At 55.6% G+C, this 17,720-nt stretch overlaps 1 protein-coding gene and 1 long non-coding RNA gene across 4 annotated transcripts in view; both read right to left on the reverse strand.

Moving 5' to 3' along the window:
- EPN2 (epsin 2) overlaps positions 1-2,823 on the reverse strand; it is a 69,320-nt gene extending 66,497 nt beyond the window's left edge. For both annotated transcript variants that reach the window (XM_059997777.1, XM_059997776.1), the window contains exon 1: positions 2,687-2,823. The gene's annotated coding sequence lies outside the window, so the exon portion shown is untranslated. The remainder of the gene's footprint in view (positions 1-2,686) is intronic.
- A 4,930-nt stretch (positions 2,824-7,753) lies between these two features.
- On the reverse strand, positions 7,754-17,457 carry LOC132414181 (uncharacterized). Of its 2 annotated transcripts, XR_009516905.1 has the most exons (5): positions 17,324-17,457; positions 15,265-15,363; positions 13,819-13,935; positions 9,494-9,796; positions 7,754-7,928 (listed from the first exon to the last, which is right to left on the reverse strand). It is a non-coding gene; the product is annotated as an uncharacterized lncRNA (long non-coding RNA). The 2 variants fall into 2 exon arrangements; XR_009516904.1 differs by lacking the exon at positions 15,265-15,363 and having other exon boundaries at positions 17,324-17,362.
- Positions 17,458-17,720: the final 263 nt, after the last annotated feature.

Raw genomic sequence — 17,720 nt, forward strand, 5'->3', positions numbered from 1 at the left:
TGCCCGTCCCCAGGACTCCTTGCACACCTCACATCTTCAGCAAGTACCTGCCACACACCAGAGACTGAGCTGGTGCTGGGGAAGCAAAGGCAGGGTGATCACCGGCCTCAAAGACGTCACAGTGTCACAAGAGCCCCAGATACACAGACAGCGTGCTAAGTGCTCCAAAAGAATGCCTGGGGTGGTGAGGCTCAGGGAGCAGAGCTGGAGGGGCCCAGACGCTGGGGTAGCTGGCTGGCGAAGGCTGGACAGAAGATCTGTTTAAACAGAATGCTTGAGTGGAAAGCCCAGCAGACAAATGGGGGAGTAGGACTAGATAATTCCTCATATCCTCCCAGACTTTACTCCCCCAAATCCAAGCCCTTTGATTTCTCCAAGGCTCAGGGTCAACAGGTCCTCATGCCATAAAATGCCAACAACCACATTCATCCACACCCCACCAATCCAACAGGAAGATTCTGGGGAACAGTGAGAACAGCTCTCAGAAAGCTTTGAAAACTTTAACACGCTCCACAAGAGTATGACAATGGGGGCTTCCCTGGTGGCGCAGTGGTTAAGAATCCGCCTGCCAATGCAGGGGACACGGGTTTGAGCCCTGGTCCGGGAAGATCCCACATGCCACAGAGCGGCTAAGCCCGTGCGCCACAACTACTGAGCCTGCGCTCTAGGGCTCACGAGCCACAACTACCGAAGCCCGTGCACCTAGAGCCCGTGCTCTGCAACAAGAGAAGCCACCGCCATGAGAAGCCCGCGCGCCACAACGAAGAGTAGCCCCCGCTCGCCGCAACTACAGAAAGCCCGTGCGCAGCAACGAACACCCAATGCAGCCAAAAATAAATTAATTAATTTTTAAAAAAAACCTCAAGAAGCAAATAAGCTTTAAAAATATAAAATAAAAATACAGATATTGGGCTTCCCTGGTGGCGCAGTGGTTGAGAGTCCGCCTGCCGATGCAGGGGACACGGGTTCGTGCCCCGGTCCGGGAAGATCCCACAACCAGCGGAGTGGCTAGGCCTGTGAGCCATGGCCGCTGAGCCTGCGCATCCGTCCGGAGCCTGTGCTCTGCAGCGGGAGAGGCCACAACAGTGAGAGGCCCATGTACCACAAAATAAATAAATAGATAAATAAATAAAAATACAGATATTAAAAAATATATACAGATAAATATGAGATGATCTTGGCAACTTCTCTGACACAATCACCTGTCCCAAAGATAACTGCTGGAACAAGTACCATTCAGAAACCTGCAGGCCCTTTGGATGTTCATTTAAATACAGATGAAAACTTAATTATCAGTGCAAATTCAATCACTGCTGTGAGGGACTGGGTATATGATTGGTCAGCACCTACCATCCATATCTAGAGCTACAAGAGACACAAGTTTTCTGCCAAATCTTCATTATCCTACATAACTGGGGGAGCGCATGGACAGTTAAAAACTAAAATTCACCTTTTCAATCATTTTAACCTCCTGTTCCAATCCCTTCTTTCACAGGGCATTTCCTGAAGTGGAAAGGAAGAACTCACACTTCTCATCTTTTCCTGTCCATTTTCTTACGTGAACGTTGAAAAGTGGAAGGGGATAACCCTCAACATCTCTCTAAAAAAAATTCTGAAACATCCTGGAGAGTGCCCTGGAACCCAAGCATCGAGTTCTGGCACTGACACTGTATTGCTGCATGACCTTGTGCCAATCTCTCTGGGCCTCAGTTTCCCCCATCTGAACCCTCACGATGGTTAAGCCCCATCCTCCTTGCAGCACAGACTCAGATGCGTCCGCAGGGCAGCAAAACAGTGAAGGGCCCCAGACGGAGCCCCTGGGCGGAGGAATGGGTTTCCACAGGCCCCTACCGGGGTTTCTGGGGGAGCAAGTTGCACCCACCCCCCCACCCCACCCCCGCCAAGCCACCGGACCAACTCCGATCGCAAACAAAAACCTGTTGGCACGGACTCCTCTAGGAAGGGCCGGCCTCTCCCAAGGCGCTGGGCTGCTGGGGAGCCGCCCCACGGGGAGAGAGAGGAAGGGTCTCCTGGAAGACGCGGCCCCGCGTACCCAGTCACCCACCCGACCAGGCCGGCAGAATCGCCGGGCGGGGTCTCTGCCATCCCACGCGGAACAAAAGGCAGCTGGAGCCTGGCTCTGCCGCCCCCGATCCCGCTGGGCTGTGGGGCGGGGGCGGGGAGGGAGAACCAGGTCCCTGGGGAAGGGAGGGGACCCGCGGCAGCCCAGAGAGGGACGGCCGGCATCCTGGACGGGGGATCCCTCCCCCGACTCCCGGAGGGAAGGGCCGCCTGGCCCGGGGAGGGGAGCAAAGTGCCCCGGGGAGGAGGCGCGGGGTTGTTCTAGGCTTAAAGGTAAACGGTGAGGCCTGGAGGGGCTCCCAGATCTCGGGTGGGAGGAGGGGGAGCCCCAGGCTCCGAGGATACGAAAGGAAAAGCTCCCCGAGGGGAAATGGGGGGGTCTCTGCAGCGGAACGAGGGACCCAGATGGGGAGGGGGCCGTTCTCCACCTCGTGGGGCGGGTAAGAAGGGGTCCCGCCTGAGGTGGAGACCCGGCTGGGACTGCGGGGGTGCATGCTCTGGCGGACGGCTGGGGGGGCAGCGCTCTGGGGGCGTCCGCCCGTGAAGGGGCAGGGTCCGCGACCTGGGCCCGCTCCGGCCCCCGAGCCCCGTGGCCCCAGCTCACCTGCGCTCCTCCGGGCCGACCCGGATGCGCGGCTGCGGCCGCCAGTAGCGTTGGGGAGGCGGGAGCGAGGGGAGCCACCGGAGACGCCGGCGCTTCCAGCTCCGTTTGACACCCACACACCAGCCAACATGGCGGCCGGGAGGGGGCGCGCCGACTGCGTGCGCGCGCCCGCCGGCCCCGCCCCTCCGCCAGTCCAGGCCCCGCCCCGTGTCCCCGAGGCCCCGCCCCTCCGTCCAGCCCAGGCCACTTAAGGCCCTGCCAGGTGCCCTCTGGCCCCGCCCCGCGCCTGCTGGCATCCCACCCCGGCCCAGCCAGCCCAGACCCCTCGTTCCCCGACCCCAGGGCCTCCACCCGGATACCCACGACCCCACGCAGACTACCCAGCCCTCCCACCGCGCCCCACAGCCTACGCCCCAATACTCTACAAATAACCCCGAAACCCCACACACGCGTCCCAACGACCCCAAACCACCACACAAACCCTGGCAAATTCATACCTGAACCCTCGCACACGGCAAACTTCACTCAGACCCCACAAATCTCCCCATGCCTCAGGCACATCTCACAGCTCCACACACCCTCTCCACCCCCCACACACGCACAGACCCCCAGCCTGAGCTAAAACACGCTTCCCCTTGCAATGTGCACTTGTAAACATCACCAGGTCCAGGAGGTGGAGCTGGACGAGCGGGGGCTGCCGGGGCGCTGGGTGCTGGGATAAGTGTGTTCCCTTTGTGAAAATTCACTGATGTACACTTTAAATGTGTCACTTTAACGTACGTGTTCTACTTCAATAAAACACACTCAAAAATTATTCTGAGGATGGTGCACAGGCTTTGCTAGACTGCTAAAGGGGTTGTGGCACTAAAAAGGTGGGGCTCTAGGGTCACCATCCTCCCGTGAGGGGCTTATAGACCCCCTGATTCAGGCTCACCCCTTCACAGGGCCTTGGGCTCTCACACAGGATCCACCTGTTCCCTTTGGTTCAACCAGTGCCCACGAGACACCTCCTGTGTCCCGAGCACCATGCTGGAGGAGGGGCAGACGCTGGAGAGGTGCCCAGGACCTCACAGCTGCCCAACCTGCTCCAGTCAGGGTGGGGTCAGCAGAGACCCCCTCACAGCAGGGTCTGGGGACAGATCAGGGCTTGCTAGGTTGGTAGACAGCACCATCCCTGTGGCCTGTGTTCCAAGGAGGGCCTGTTTCAGGGAGGCTGTTTCCAGAAGTCCCGCTCTGCCCTCACTTACAAAGACACCTAAGGCAAGTCACTGCACTTCTCTAAGCCTCGTGTTCCTGCTTCCTGTGAGGGAGCCAGATGCAGGAAGGCATCCTCTGTTCTCCAAGCTGGGATCTAGACTTCCCTTCTCTGGCAACAAGTAACAGGGAGAGAAGATGGGGGGAAGGAGAGAGGAAAGGGGAGGGGAGAGGGGAGATCGAGAGAGAGACACTAACACATGTGCAAACCCATGGCCATTATTCCTTTGAAAAGTCCAACGCTGGTAGTTCTAAAGGCTAGAATCCCCTTCCTGCAGTCTGCTGCCCCATCCCAATGCTCGGTGCTCCTTCTCCACCAGGACAGTGAATTAAGCCCTACGTGCCTGCCTTGAGGCAGGAACCTGAGCTCCCCATTTTGAACTTGGTCCACCCCCATCCCGGAGAAGCCCCTCTACCAGTCCAACCCTCCTTGTGAGCCCCAGCTCTCTGCTAGACCTTCCTGGGTCTGCAGGAGAGCAGAACTTTCCCTGAAATCATGGCCCCTGCCCTCAAAGAGTTTGCAGCTCCAGATGAACTTATGCCAACATGTAGTGGGTGCCTGGTGCAGGCCTGAGTGCTTTCCATAGACTGTGCAAACCAGCGCTGCCGCTAGAACTTCCTGGGATGATGGAAGTGTTGTCCAGCTGCGCCATCCACGTGTAAGCACTTGAAACGTGGCCAGTGCACCCGACGAGCTGCTTTTTTAAGATCTTATTTAACTTTAATTGATGAATTTGAATAGCCACAGGTGGCTAGATGCTGCCACATGGAACAGCCCTGACCCCAAACCTCACCACAACCCAAGATGAGTCTTCTTACTGTTCGCATTTTACAGGAGGAAACTGAGGTTTGGAGAGATGCTGGGCTGGGTCACCCAGGCAGAGCCCAATCCCTTCCCCACCCAGCTTGCAAGTCTGCGTAAGATGCGGGTTTAGGAACGAGAGAACTGGATACAGATAAAGAGATGATGAGCCAACCACAGCCCAGGAAGTGAGTTGGAGAGCAATTCAGGGTATCGAGCCAGGCTGGGGAGTAGGGGAGGGCCTCCTGAGGCCGGAAGACCATCTCAGGCATCTCAGGCATGCAAGGTCAGAGGGGACATTCCTGCATTCCTCAAAGACATTTCTCCTTCCTGCACCCCCTTTGAAGCCTATCGCCCTCTTGCACTTCCCTCACCCTCTTGCACTTCCCTCTCTCGATTCATCCCCCCATGAGGAGCCATTGAGGCCAGCAGCGCTATTCCCATTTTACAGATGAGGAAACAGAGGCAGGACACAGCAGTGCTGGGATTCAAACCCAGGTTCTACCGAATCCACAGCATGTAAGTTGTCTTGCAGAGGAGGATGCAGGATAAGCCATATGCTTTGTCCAAGGCCAAAGCTGTCCCAGGGCACAGGCTGGAGCAGGCACGTTCATCTGCCCTTCCTAGGGTTTGGAGATTGGTTTCAGATGCCTGATGAGGCACGGTGATGGGGGCTGGCCAGGGTGGTGTGTTTCAGAAGCGGAAAGACATGGCTGTGCAGACGGGGATGTCTCTGGGGTTGGGGAAGGAGGGCTTCAATGGGGAGGCACTATGGGCAGAGAGAGATGGCATGCTGTGAAGACAGCAGGCACCTTCTCCTAGTGAAGATGCAGCGGGTCTCAGGGATCTTCCACCAAGGTTTGAACTCTAGATTCAAAACCACTTGTCCAGCAGGAAGAGCCTATGCTGGGAGCCCCACAACAGCTAACTTCCTGTCCACCAGTTCGTTGCCTGACCTTGGCCTGTCACTCCCCCCAGTCCTCAGGTTCCCCATCTGTGAAGAGTAATAATCCCTCCCACCTTGAGGGATTGCATTAAAGTTCATAATGAAAAAGCAGAGTAGGAAATGCTTTGGAAGCTGTAGATGGGTGTTAGCAGTGGTTCTTATTAAGATACAGAGATAAAGCTATCCTGGTCCCTCCAGGCGCTGGAAGTCTAAAAGAGCAGAGGAGTCATGAACACAAACTGAAACTAAAACGCTGAAGTCACATAGGAAATCATAAGAGAAAGGGCTGTGAGAGCTGAAAAGGAAACTTCCTTCTCTCTTGCAGAGAAGGAGCGATCAAGGCCGACTTCCTGAAGTAGAGGTACTGGAGCTAGGAAATAGCAATAATGATAATAACACCAAAGCAGCAAGCACTGTGCAAACGCTCTGCATGGATTATTTCATTTCCTGTTCGTAACAACCCTGAGTTTTAGACCATCGTTATCCTTAATTTACAGTTGAGGCTCAGAGACACTCAGCGATTTGCCCATAATCACACAGCTAAAAAGTGGCAATGCTAGAAACGTCAGGCCTGATTCGAAAGCCAAACGAGAGGAATTTGAGCAGACTGAAGGAAGAGATCCCCTTTCCCCTCCAGCTCCAGGTACATTATCAAGGCCAAGCCAATCAGTGCATCTCTCCTGGTCATAGTGATTGATTCAGCAATGGGCATATGACTTAAGATGGGCCAGTGAGACTCAAGCCCTGGACTTCCACAGAAACCATTGAAAAAGAGGAGGTTGTTCTCCCGCCCCATCGCCCCCATCCCCGTCAGGCAGCTTCGCACTGGGAGAGCCAGGCTGAGAATGAAGCCAACACAGAGGGATGAGGGAGGAGAGAAAAGACAGATTTCTCCTGACATTGTTTGAACACCTGGAACCAGCCATGCCTGAAGTTTTAACCCTGGACTTTTTAGCACATAAGCCAATACATCAGTTACGACTATTTCAAAAGAAAACCCAGCTCAAACTGGCTTAAATGATAATCGGTTTTAATTGGCTCATTTAACTAAACTCTCCAGAGCTAGAGCTTCAGGTGATCAAGGTTCTGGCTCCATTTCTTTGACATATACCCCCCAAGCATGTCAGGATTTTCCTGGGCTGGTGTCTTGATTGGCTCTAAATTGGCTGTAGCAGACCCATGCCTCACACCTGTAGCCAGGGTAAGACTGTCTCTCTCTCCAAACCAGGAAACTAATACCTGAGCCTTGCTCTGATTGGAAGAACTTGGATCACGGGCCCATCCCTGAGCCAACTGTGGGGAGTTCGATGAGGAATCAGGGTGATTGGCTTAGGCCCACCAGGGCTCCCCCCTGGAGTTGGGGGAACAGTTATGGGAGGGGAACACACACTGGGGAGGTGGACAGCACGACCACCACTCAGCTGAATTCTCTTTTCGCCCTCAGCCAGTTGACTTGGTACCCAGATTCCTGACAATAACAGTCATCAACCCCATTTCCAAAGAGTTTTCATTTAATTTTTTGACAGCTCCAGGTTTTTTTTTTTTTTTTTGGCTATGCCACACGTGGTATGTGGGATCTTAGTTCCCCGACCAGGAATCGAACCTGCGCCCCCTGCATTGGAAGCGCGGAGTTTTAACCACTGGACCACCAGGGAAGTCCCTCCAGGCTTTTATATTTGCAGTATTTACTGATAATTCTGTTGAGATTTGCATAACACCTTTCTTCCAAACCTCTCATCATGCCTCAAAAACAAGTTTCTATGAACTGCCTCAGATTTCCTCCCAAGGGCATGAAGTGTAACAATAAAACACAGCAACAGCTTAATATATAGTTTTCAACCTATGACCCAACATTTGTAGTTTTTATTGGCCATTACTTTTCAGGCTTTTTCCCCTATAGTGATGAACACTGCAAACAAGATAGGCTTTTTTTTTTTTTGCCACGCCCCACAGTATGTGGGATCCTAGCTCCCCAACCAGGGATCAAAACTGCACCCCCTGCATTGGAAGCACAGAGTCTTAACCACTGGACGGCCAGGGAAGTCCAAGACAGGCCATTTTTGGGGGGGGGGGGGCGCGTGCTGCGTTGGGTCTTAGTTGCTGCGCGTGGGCTTTCTCTAGTTGCGGTGAGCAGAGGCTACTCTTGGTTGCGGTGCACAGGCTTCTCATTGCGGTGGCTTCTCTTGTTGCAGAGCATGGGGTCTAGGTGCGCGGGCTTCAGCAGTTGTGGCACGCAGGCTCTAGAGAACACAGTAGTTCAGTAGTTGTGGCGCACAGTAGTTGTGGCTCAGTAGTTGTGGCGCACAGGCTTAGCTGTTCCGCGGCATGTGGGATCTTCCCGGACCGGGGCTCAAACCCGCGTCCCCTGCATCGGCAGGCGGGTTCTTAACCACTGTGCCACCAGGGAAGTCCCAACAGACCATTTTAAATTGTTTTCTTGAATCTACACGGACTGAAACATCTTACATGCATTATTTCAGTAAACAGTCACCACTGCCCTGTGAGATAGGTAGGCACTCTTGTTCTCACCATTTTACAGAAGAGCAAAGTGAGGCACAGAGAGGGGAATAATAACTGCTGGCCCAGCTGAGGAGCGGCAGGGCTGAGATTTCACCCAAGTCCAAGGGAGTCAAGGACTGGCATCTCCTACAAAGCACCCCTTACTTGGAAATGTGCCTGATATCTTTCTGCTAGAGACTGGCTGAGTGCCCTGAAAAGGCCATAGCTCTTCTCTGGCCTCAGAAAGGTGCTGTTTTTCCTTCCTCAGAAAATTTCCGGATGAGTTGGATGCCCTCCACCTTCATAAAGCTTTCAACTTGGATCAAGAGTTGAAACATAATCACCCAAAGCTATAACTCAGAGACATCTGCCCAGCCAGCAGCATTTGAGCTGGGACTTTAAGGGTGGCTAATTACTGGTTATGAGGAGAGCAAGGAGAGCAACCCTGGGAGGGGCAAGGCTGAGCAAAGGACCAAGCGGCAGGAATCATGGACCAGTGGTGCGATTTAGCTGGACCGCAGGATGCACAGAAGAAAGCAGCAGGGGGTGAGTCAGGAGAGAATGGCTGGAAGGAGCCTGGTCTCGTGTATTTCTGCTAACTCTGCAGCTGCTGAGAGCAGCCTTCTCCATTAGCAGTCAGGGGCAGGCGTATCCCTGGCTGGCCAATGAGAATTCGCATCTCCATGGCCATAGTCATTGGTTCAGGGCTGGGCATGTGACCCAAGCCCAGCCAATAAGAGCCATCCCCAGGATTTTAGCTAAAACCATCAGAAAAGCGGCCCTCTCTGCTTCTGAGATTGTGGGCACCAGGAACCATAGAAGCTGGAGCTGCAAGGAGCCCTCTCTGTCACCTCACAGACACAATTCTTAATTGTTCAGACCAGTTCGGACCAGCCCAGAAAAAAGAGCTGTTGAGTCAGGGTGGCGTCATCCTAGCTTTCTTAAAGGACATCTCCACTGTTGCCTCAAGCAAAGTTTTCTTTTGACAGAAACCTCAAAGTCTTTCATTCCTTTTTCTTCTTTCACCTATTCTCACCCTCTCTTTCTTCTCTCCTTCCTTCCTTCCTTTCTCTTTCTTTTCACATCTTTTTCTCTTTGTTCCTCTCTCTTTCTTCATTATTATTTTTTTTATTTAATAAACATCTTTTAAAATAATCCTTAAAAAAATGCATGCACACATTCTACAAATACCCGGCCAGTACTTTTCAAAACTGCCACTGTGTGAAACACAAGAAAGACTAAGAAGACAGACTTGAGGAGACTAAGAACACAGGACAACTCAATGCAATGTGGTGCCCAGTCATACCTGCTTCACGGCCCTGAGATGATGGAGGAAGCATTCAGTCCAGGGCCACATGCAGAGTGGGTCCGCATCTGCTCAGGACTCAGCATTGCTGGAAGAATGCCAAGGGGCTGGCCTTGGCTCAGGAAGGGGCCCTGGGCCAGGGCTGATGGAGTGGCATGTCCGGATCTACCAGTCTGTCCAGAGACCTGGGAACACGGCTCACCTCTGCTCATTCATGCAACCGTCCTTTTCTGAGCTCCTCCTAGTGAAGCTGGGGCTGGGGCTGAAGCAGGCTTGTGCCAGGGCTGCCAGGCTGTGGAGAGGCTGACACAGACACAGCAGTTAAAAGGCCAGGACAGAGGGGTCCCAAAAAAGAGGGCAGGAGGCCAGTGACTCCAAAGGGTGAGACAATGCAAATATAGGGGCCACTTGGACCAGAAAAAGGCCAAAAAAAAAAAAATTCTCCCACTCCTTTTCTTCCTTCTGCTTCTTTCTCTTCCTTATTTTCTTCCTCCCCTCCTTTCCTCTCTCCCTCCCTTCTTTCCTTCCTTCCACTTTTTTCTTTAATTTCTTATAAGAAAAAAAAAAGGTGGGTACATAAAGCAACTTTGTTATCAATTTTTGCAAATGTGCCTAAGAGGTACTGAACGGAAAGATGAGAAAATTGCATCTTCGTTCTCCTCATCTGAGCGCCGGTTGTGAGCCGCCCACACACCCAGACAAGGGCGGGAGGGACAAGTGGCCAGCTGGGACCTGCTAACCAGCCTGGGCCCTCCCAGGCCTCTCCCCATCGCTGGTCTCTCTGCTTCCCTGTGCTCTGCACTGGGTGGACGAGGATACTGAGCTCCAGGGGACGGGAGGGGCTGCCCTCTCCAGGCTCCTCGGTGGGCACGGCTCCCCCGATCCTGCACTGCAGCCCCACCCATCACCCGGGGTTCCCCAGATGGCCTGCATTTGCTGGCCTCTGAGCATCCGTGTGTGCTGTTCCCTCTGCCTGGAGCCCCCTCTCCACCTTTTGGGATCCTTCTAGAAGTCAGCCTGGCTGAGTGCCCATAGGCTTTTAGGATCCAGTGGTCACCCTGCCCTGGGAGCCTTCCTGGATGCCACAGGCATCCTGGCACCTGCCTCCTGGACGGTGACAGTGTAGGTTCTGCACCCTGTGGTCCAGCAGCTTCTTGGAGAGGGGGAGCTGGGACTGGCCTTTCTTACCTGTGTCTCCTCCCCCTGCACAGTTCTGGCATAATTATGCTCAGACGGAGCATAATGTCCGAGTATGTTTGTTGAGAGTAAACGATGGAAGACAGGCCGTCCCTGGGGGAAGGCACTCCGCAAGCCCAGGGGTATCCGACTGTGGTCAGGGGGTGGGGGGCACTTGTAGCCGCACCCGGCACCCCACACAAAGAGCAGTTTTGGGAGCCAGAGTCCAGCCGCCGCTCTGTGCCCCAGACCACGGCAGCACACAGGGACCCTCAGAGCCTCAGCTTCCTCCGCGCAATTCGGGGGCGGGGCTGCCGTGCCTTGCTGGCAGGGCTGCTGGGGAGACCGAATAGCGTCACCCCTCCCAAGCCCTCCAAGGACTTTGCAGCACACTTAGAATCAAATCCACAGCCCCGCCCCACCGCGGCTAGAAGGCCTTGCCCACCCTGCCCCCGCCCCACTCTCCCCTCACTGTTCACTGTTCGCTTTGCCAGGAATGCCCTTCCCCACACGCCCGGACGCCCCGCGCTCCATCCCCTCAGTCCGTCTCCCCAGCGGGCTTCCCCGACCACTAAAATGGGGCCCCCTCCTCACCTCCAACCCCGAAGCCCGCTTACCCTACACGCCTGCCCACGTTCTTGCAGACTTGAGTCACAGCCTGCCCTGTCCACGGGGGGACTCCAGGGCTGTCTGAGCCAGCCTGGCCTGGGTTCCAGTCCCGACACCACCGCTCACCAGCTGGGAGACTCTGGGCGACCTCCAAGCCCACCCTGCGAGTCTCCCATCTGTGAAGGGAGGTGTGAAGCACTGTCTGGCAGGGCGACTGCAAGGATGGAGCAGGTCTGGGAGGCCACCTTCTCTGGGCAGAATCACTGCACACAGTAGGTGTGACACCCACATGGACACCACCACGGCAGGCCCCTCTCCTAAGCACTTCCCTGGTAGCTCCTTTAATCTTCACACCGATCCAATTGGAAGTCACCCTCATGATCACATTTCACCAATGAGGAAACTGAGGCACAGGAAGGCAAAGTGACACAGCTAAGAGGCGGCAGCCTGGGGCTTGGAACCCAGAGTCTGTGTCCTTACCCACTCCCTCCACAAATGGGGGCTGTAAATAGCACTTAGAGCCTGTCCTGTGTGCGTGGGAACTGTGCTCACGTTCAATCACGTTTGAAGACTCACTGACCAAACGTCTGCATTTGGCGCCCCAGAAGCCCAGCTAGAGCAAGGATTCAAATGGAAGCTGTTCGTTTGCATGTGACCCCAGGAATCACCTTCAGGGGCATGGGGAAATGAGACAGGGAAAGGGAGGAGCCCACAGCTGTGGGTGCCTGACACAGCCCTTTGCTGTGTGGTCCTGGACCAGCCACCATCCCTCTCTGAACCCAAGTTTCCTCTTCTATAAAGGAGGCCGTAGCCACCCAGGAGATAGAGTGGGAGGTCTCCCGGGACTGAGAGGGGTCCCGGCTCGGCTCCCAGCCCCAGTCCGAGCTCCAGGAAACAGAGGGTGCCCCAGCGAGGGCTGTGTGTGGGCGCAGAAACCACAGGAGGGCAGGCACAGCGCCCAGGCTGTTACCACAGGGGCTGCAGAGAAACCACATCACAGCCACCACAGCCTCCACCATCCCACAGCGACTTCCGCTGCTGCCTCTCTCAGGGAGCGTCTCCTCCCAGCAGTTAGCTGTCCCCTCCATCAGCACCTGCCCCAGGTGGCCCGGCAGCCTTACCAAGGGAGGCTGGCCGCTGTTCCGGAGGCTGTGCAGCTGCAGGCCCGCTTTAAAAAGTTACGGACACTCCTGCGGTTGAGCTCACGTCCCTGCGTTCCAGCACTTGTGACCTCGGGCCAGTCAATTCCCTGCCCTGATCCTCAGCGGCCTCCTGACCTAGTCCACTGTCCGGCAGCTGAGCCTCCTGCATCCTCTTGACTTTCAGCCTTTGCACTTGTTGTTTCCTCGTCAGTCATGCAATGTCCTTGAGGGGCGGGGGGGGGGGTAAGCCCCCACTGGCCACCCTCCTCAGACTAGCTCGGCGCCTTTCGCCTCCCCTCACCTACCCTCCCTCAGTAGCTCTGAGCCCAGGTTGTGAGGTAGTGCTTACCCCTTCGCAGCCTCTGACTCCCCCACTGCAAAGCCCATGAGAGCACAAACTTATCTTGCCTCCTGCCAGACCTCAGGGCCTAGCACAGGGACTGGCATACAGCAAGTGCTCAATAAATGCTCATCAAATAAATGAATTACTGTCTGAAACACCTGTCCTTGGTCAATGGCTTGGTCTCCCAGGACCAGACTTAAATGTCACCTTCTCCAGGCAGCCTTCCCTGATTGCTTCCGTGATTCCTTTTCTAGGTTTTCAGAATCCCCCCGAAATTTTTTCCAAATCACAGTTGCCTAGCCTGTCAGGCGTTGCCACCCAGTTACCGGGACCCCAGCCTGCCCCCCATCCCCCCTTCTCCAAGCGACGAAGAGAGAGCTGGAGGGGGAGGAGGGAGGAGGCGCAGACTGTGTAGGAGGTGGCGCGGGTGACCAGGCACTGCCCAGAGTGGAGAAGTGAGCAAGGCCCGCGGCCAGAAGGAGGTGGGGGAGGGGCGGGGAGGTCGGTGGTGGCGTCAGCCTCGCGGAGGGCGTTGGGGGTGTGTGTGTGTGTGCTGGTATTTCCTGAGGCTGCCCGGAAATGCCTGGGGCCGACCTGGGGCCCCAAGAGGGGGGTGGCCGGGGAGGTCCACACCCTTCCTCCACGCCAGCCAGGCTTAGGTCACTGCGAGCCTTCCAAGCAGCCGCAGGCATGTTGCGGGCGTGTTGTTCGGTGCCCGTCACAGACAAGAGGAAACTGAAGCCCAGCGGCCCAGGCTGCGCCCTCCAGGCACCCCCCCCCCCCGCCCCGCGCCCCGTCAGGGCTGCGTCAGCCCCAGCCCCTTCATCCCCTCAGCGGGGAGGGACCAGACACGGAGGTGGAAGGGCTCGTGGTTGCGTGGCTGAGCCCTGGCCTGCTGGGCCAGCAGAGGCCAGCTCCTCGCGCTGGTACATCTCCGCCCCCACCGGGACCACAGAATGGCAGGCTCCCGGCGCGCCCCATTTCACACGGAGACTGAGGCCCCAAGAGGGGCAGGTGGAGGAGTCAGAGTCCATCCTGGGCCGGACAGCTTCTACCTGAGTTCAAATCCTGTTTCATCTCCTGTAGCCGTACGGCTGGACAAGCTGCTTTGCTTCTCTGAGCCGCTGTTGCTTCCCCTATGGTGGAGATAAAGCCGGGCCTGGCTCCGAGGACTGCAGTGAGAAATAAGTTGATCTGTGTAAATCGCTGTGCAGGGCACATAGTGTGTTTTCAGTAAATGCCAGTTATTACCACAGAAACATGATCAGGCCTCCCCCACCTCCAAACAAAAAGCCTCTCCCCTTGACCTTTACCCTCCACAGACTCCTGCCTAGCCTCTCCTTCTCCCATGTCTTCTGAGTTCTATCAAATACACATCTTCTATAAAGTTAAGCATGTGTTTGACTACAAAAAATAGAAAACAGATCAGAGTGGCTCAGACAAATAGGAGTGCATTTTCCCCCATCCCAATGAGCTTGGAGATCAGCTATGGCTGGCATTGCTTTACCAGGCCAGTGATGTCAGGGTTCATAACTCTGCAATTTCTTGGCTTTTCCCTCTTGTTTGCAACACAGCTGCTAGTGCACCTGGTGTTGCATCTGCATTCACATTTAAGACAGGAAGGAAGAGGAATGGTTAAGTTTAGGGTGAACTGAAAGCATTTGTCCCTTTTATCATGAAGAGAAATAATTTTCCAGAACCTACCCCTACCCCCCCCCACCCCACCGACTCCTTAGATCTAATCAGCCAGAACTGTGTCACATGACCACTCCTAACTGCAAGGGAGACTGGGAAGGTGAGTCATTTCTCCTCTCCAGTCTCTTAAGTGGAAGGCAGCAGGGGAGGGGGTGTTGGGGATGGCAGATAGGTCAGTCAGCTGATGTGGCTGCCACACTTTCCCTCCATCTCCCCCTAGCTCGGCCACTCCCTAGGCCGTGCTCTCCTAGTCGCCCTGACCGTCTTCCTCATCCAGTGGCCACCCCATTTCCATTTCTCTTTGGAAATTGGAAGCTCTGACAACTCTGGGTCTGCCTGCACTTCTGCAGGGCAGCAATCTGCTGATGTTGAGCAGGGCTGCCCCTTTAGGTAGGATACGACTGTTCACCTCAGTCTCCACCACTCCCTAATGTCTCACATGTATTCATATTTCTTGTCTAGCTCTTGTTGGTGTTGGAATTTGCACCCCTGAATTAATGTATTCATTTTCCCCTCCCTGACCTTATTTCAGGGAAATAACACACCAAAACATCCTTTTAGGTATTTCGTAGGTGTGCAGCAAGAAGTTTCCTTTCCACCACAGACCCCAGGCACCCAGTTCCTCTGCTTAGGGATAAATAATCAATACCTTGTTTAAAACTTTAGAGATATTTTATACACATACAGGCAAATCTACCTGTATTTCCCATCCCCCAACCCCTTTTTCACTCAAATGTGAGCATATACTCCACATTGTTCTGTGCTTGGTTTCCCCCCAATTTACAATATCTAACAATATCACTTACAGATCACTTCCTGGGACTTCCCTGGTGGTCCAGTGGTTAAGACCCTGTGCTTCCACTGCAGGGGGCACAGGTTTGATCCCTGGTCGGGGAACTAAGATCCTACATGCCAAGCATCAGGGCCAAAAAAAAAAAAAAAGAGAGAGAGAGATCACTTCCTATCTACACACAGCCACCCTCTTCATTCCTTTTTCTGGCTGCAGAGCAAGTGCCTCTGTTTCTTCCTTCATAGAGGGGGTCTGATAAATAATACCAAACCCAGAGGACCAGTGGGAGAATTCAGAAACATTGGTTTATGATGTCTCTGCGTCTGGGAGACCAGGTTTATTGCACACCCTGCTGAATGTGAGGTGAGTGTTTCCAGAACCAGGAGAGTCAGGGGCACCCAACGGGAGCCCATGGAAAACCAGCAGTCAGGTGCTTTATGTGTACTGTTTTATCTAATCCTCACAGCAATCTTCTAAAGGAGGTGCTATGATCATCTCCATTCTACAGAAGGGGAAACTGAGGCACAGAGCAGCTAGGTGACTTGCCTGGAATCACACAGCAGAGAGTGGTACAGTTAGGATTTTAACCCACAGCTGCCCTTCCAGTGCCAGCACCCAGGCAGCTGGGCACCATCCCCTGACCCAGGGCTGACCGCCCACATCCAGATGAGCAGTGCCCAGGCTGAAGGGGGCCCTCCAGGTCACTCTGCCTGGGGGGAGACATCTGGGGCCACATTTGTCTCTGTGCTCAGAGCAGGCGAGGTTCAGGGTCTCTTTATCCGTGGTATGGGGCTGGGTCACTCAAGTGACCTTAGGAACCCAGAGGCTCTGGAGCCAGACTGCTCCATCCCAGCTGCGTGGCTTTGGACAAGTCACTTCCCTCTCAGAGTCTCAGTTTTTTCATCTGTAGAAGGGGACCAAAAATTGCTCTTCAGTCATGGCATTGTTGGGGGATAACTTATCTAATAAATATATTCATCACTTAGGAAAGTTCCTGGAATATAGAAACATCAAAAAAAAAAAGCTTATTATTATTATTATCATTGACAACACTGTCCCTGGAAGCTCTTGCAGCAGAAAGTGGGAGGGTCACCCAAGAAGCCAATCCTTCCTGCTGGCCTTGGACCCAGGACCTGGAAGGGGCTTCAGGCCACCCCCCGACACCCCATTCTAAGGGGATCAGACTCAGGCCTGGGGAGAGGCAGCCTCGGTGAGGCAGGCCCGGTACCGGTACCGGTACTGTAGGCGCCCCCCTGCCGGGCCCCCTGCCACCCCTCCCCTATCTCTCCAGGCTCTCAGGATGAGGTCACCTCAGCTTCTCCCCCAGTGACCACAGACCTTCCAGCCGTGCAGGCAGCCCCTTGACCTCTGACCTGCACGGACTCCAGGCTCTGACCTCAGGCTGTGACTGAGCAACGGTTCTGCCCTCATCACCCCTCCATGCGGAGCAGGGGAGAGGGCGCTGTGTAGGCCCTGGGGACGCTCCCTGGCAGGAGGTGGACCCCATTGTCCAGACCTTCCCCGGGAGGGGGAGCTGGGGCCTGGGGGGTGCCAGCAGGGGGACGCCCCCGTGGGAGAACCCATGTCCCCATGTCCACGAGCACCGGAAAGGCTAAGCGCTGCGCCTACCCCCGTGCCTCCACCCCTTGGGGCCTGAGCACGCATCAGCTCCGGGGGCCACTCCTGCCGTCCGCCCAGATCGCCACGCTCCGCCATTTGCGCGCTTCCCCAGTCTGGGGGGGCCTCCCGGGCCTTCCCGCCCCTCCACCGGCTCCACCGGCACCCCCGGCCCTGCTCCAGCCCGCCACCCACTCATTTTGCAGGACAGTTAAAAAGTCACCTCCTGGGGGGCTTCCCTGGTGGCGCAGTGGTTGAGAGTCTGCCTGCCAATGCAGGAGACACGGGTTCGTGCCCCGGTCGGGGAAGATCCCACGTGCCGCGGAGCGGCTGGGCCCGTGAGCCATGGCCACTGAGCCTGCGCGTCCGGAGCTTGTGCTCCGCAGCGGGAGAGGCCACAACAGTGGGAGGCCCGCGTACCGCTAAAAAAAAAAAAAAAAAAAAAAAAAAAAAGTCACCTCCTGGGAAGCCTGCCCTCATCCTGCTTCCCTCCTCAGGCTGGTAAAGGTCTTCCTGTTCCGGGAAGCCCGCTCCGGCCGGATCTCCCCGCCCCCCCCGTGCGGACGCTCGGGCCCTCTCCCGGGGGGTCAGCCCTCCAGCTCCGGGCGCCCTCTGGCGGCGACTCTCAGATCGCAGTGCCCTCCGCCCGCCGGGGACGCAGCCTCGGCACCTCGGGGTGCCGGTGCGGAGCTGGGCCCTGGGATTCGGCAGATCCGAGGATGCGCAAAGTCACCGCCTCAGGACGCAGACAGGGCCTAACGACAGTCAAGCCGCATAGGGTGCGCTATAAAGAAAGGAGGGGGACAGAGCGTGGCCGAGGAGGTGCTTCGGGTGGGGCATGCCGGGGGCGGCCTC

Source organism: Delphinus delphis, chromosome 19 (assembly GCF_949987515.2).
Source record: "Delphinus delphis chromosome 19, mDelDel1.2, whole genome shotgun sequence".
NCBI classification, from domain to species: domain Eukaryota; kingdom Metazoa; phylum Chordata; class Mammalia; order Artiodactyla; family Delphinidae; genus Delphinus; species Delphinus delphis.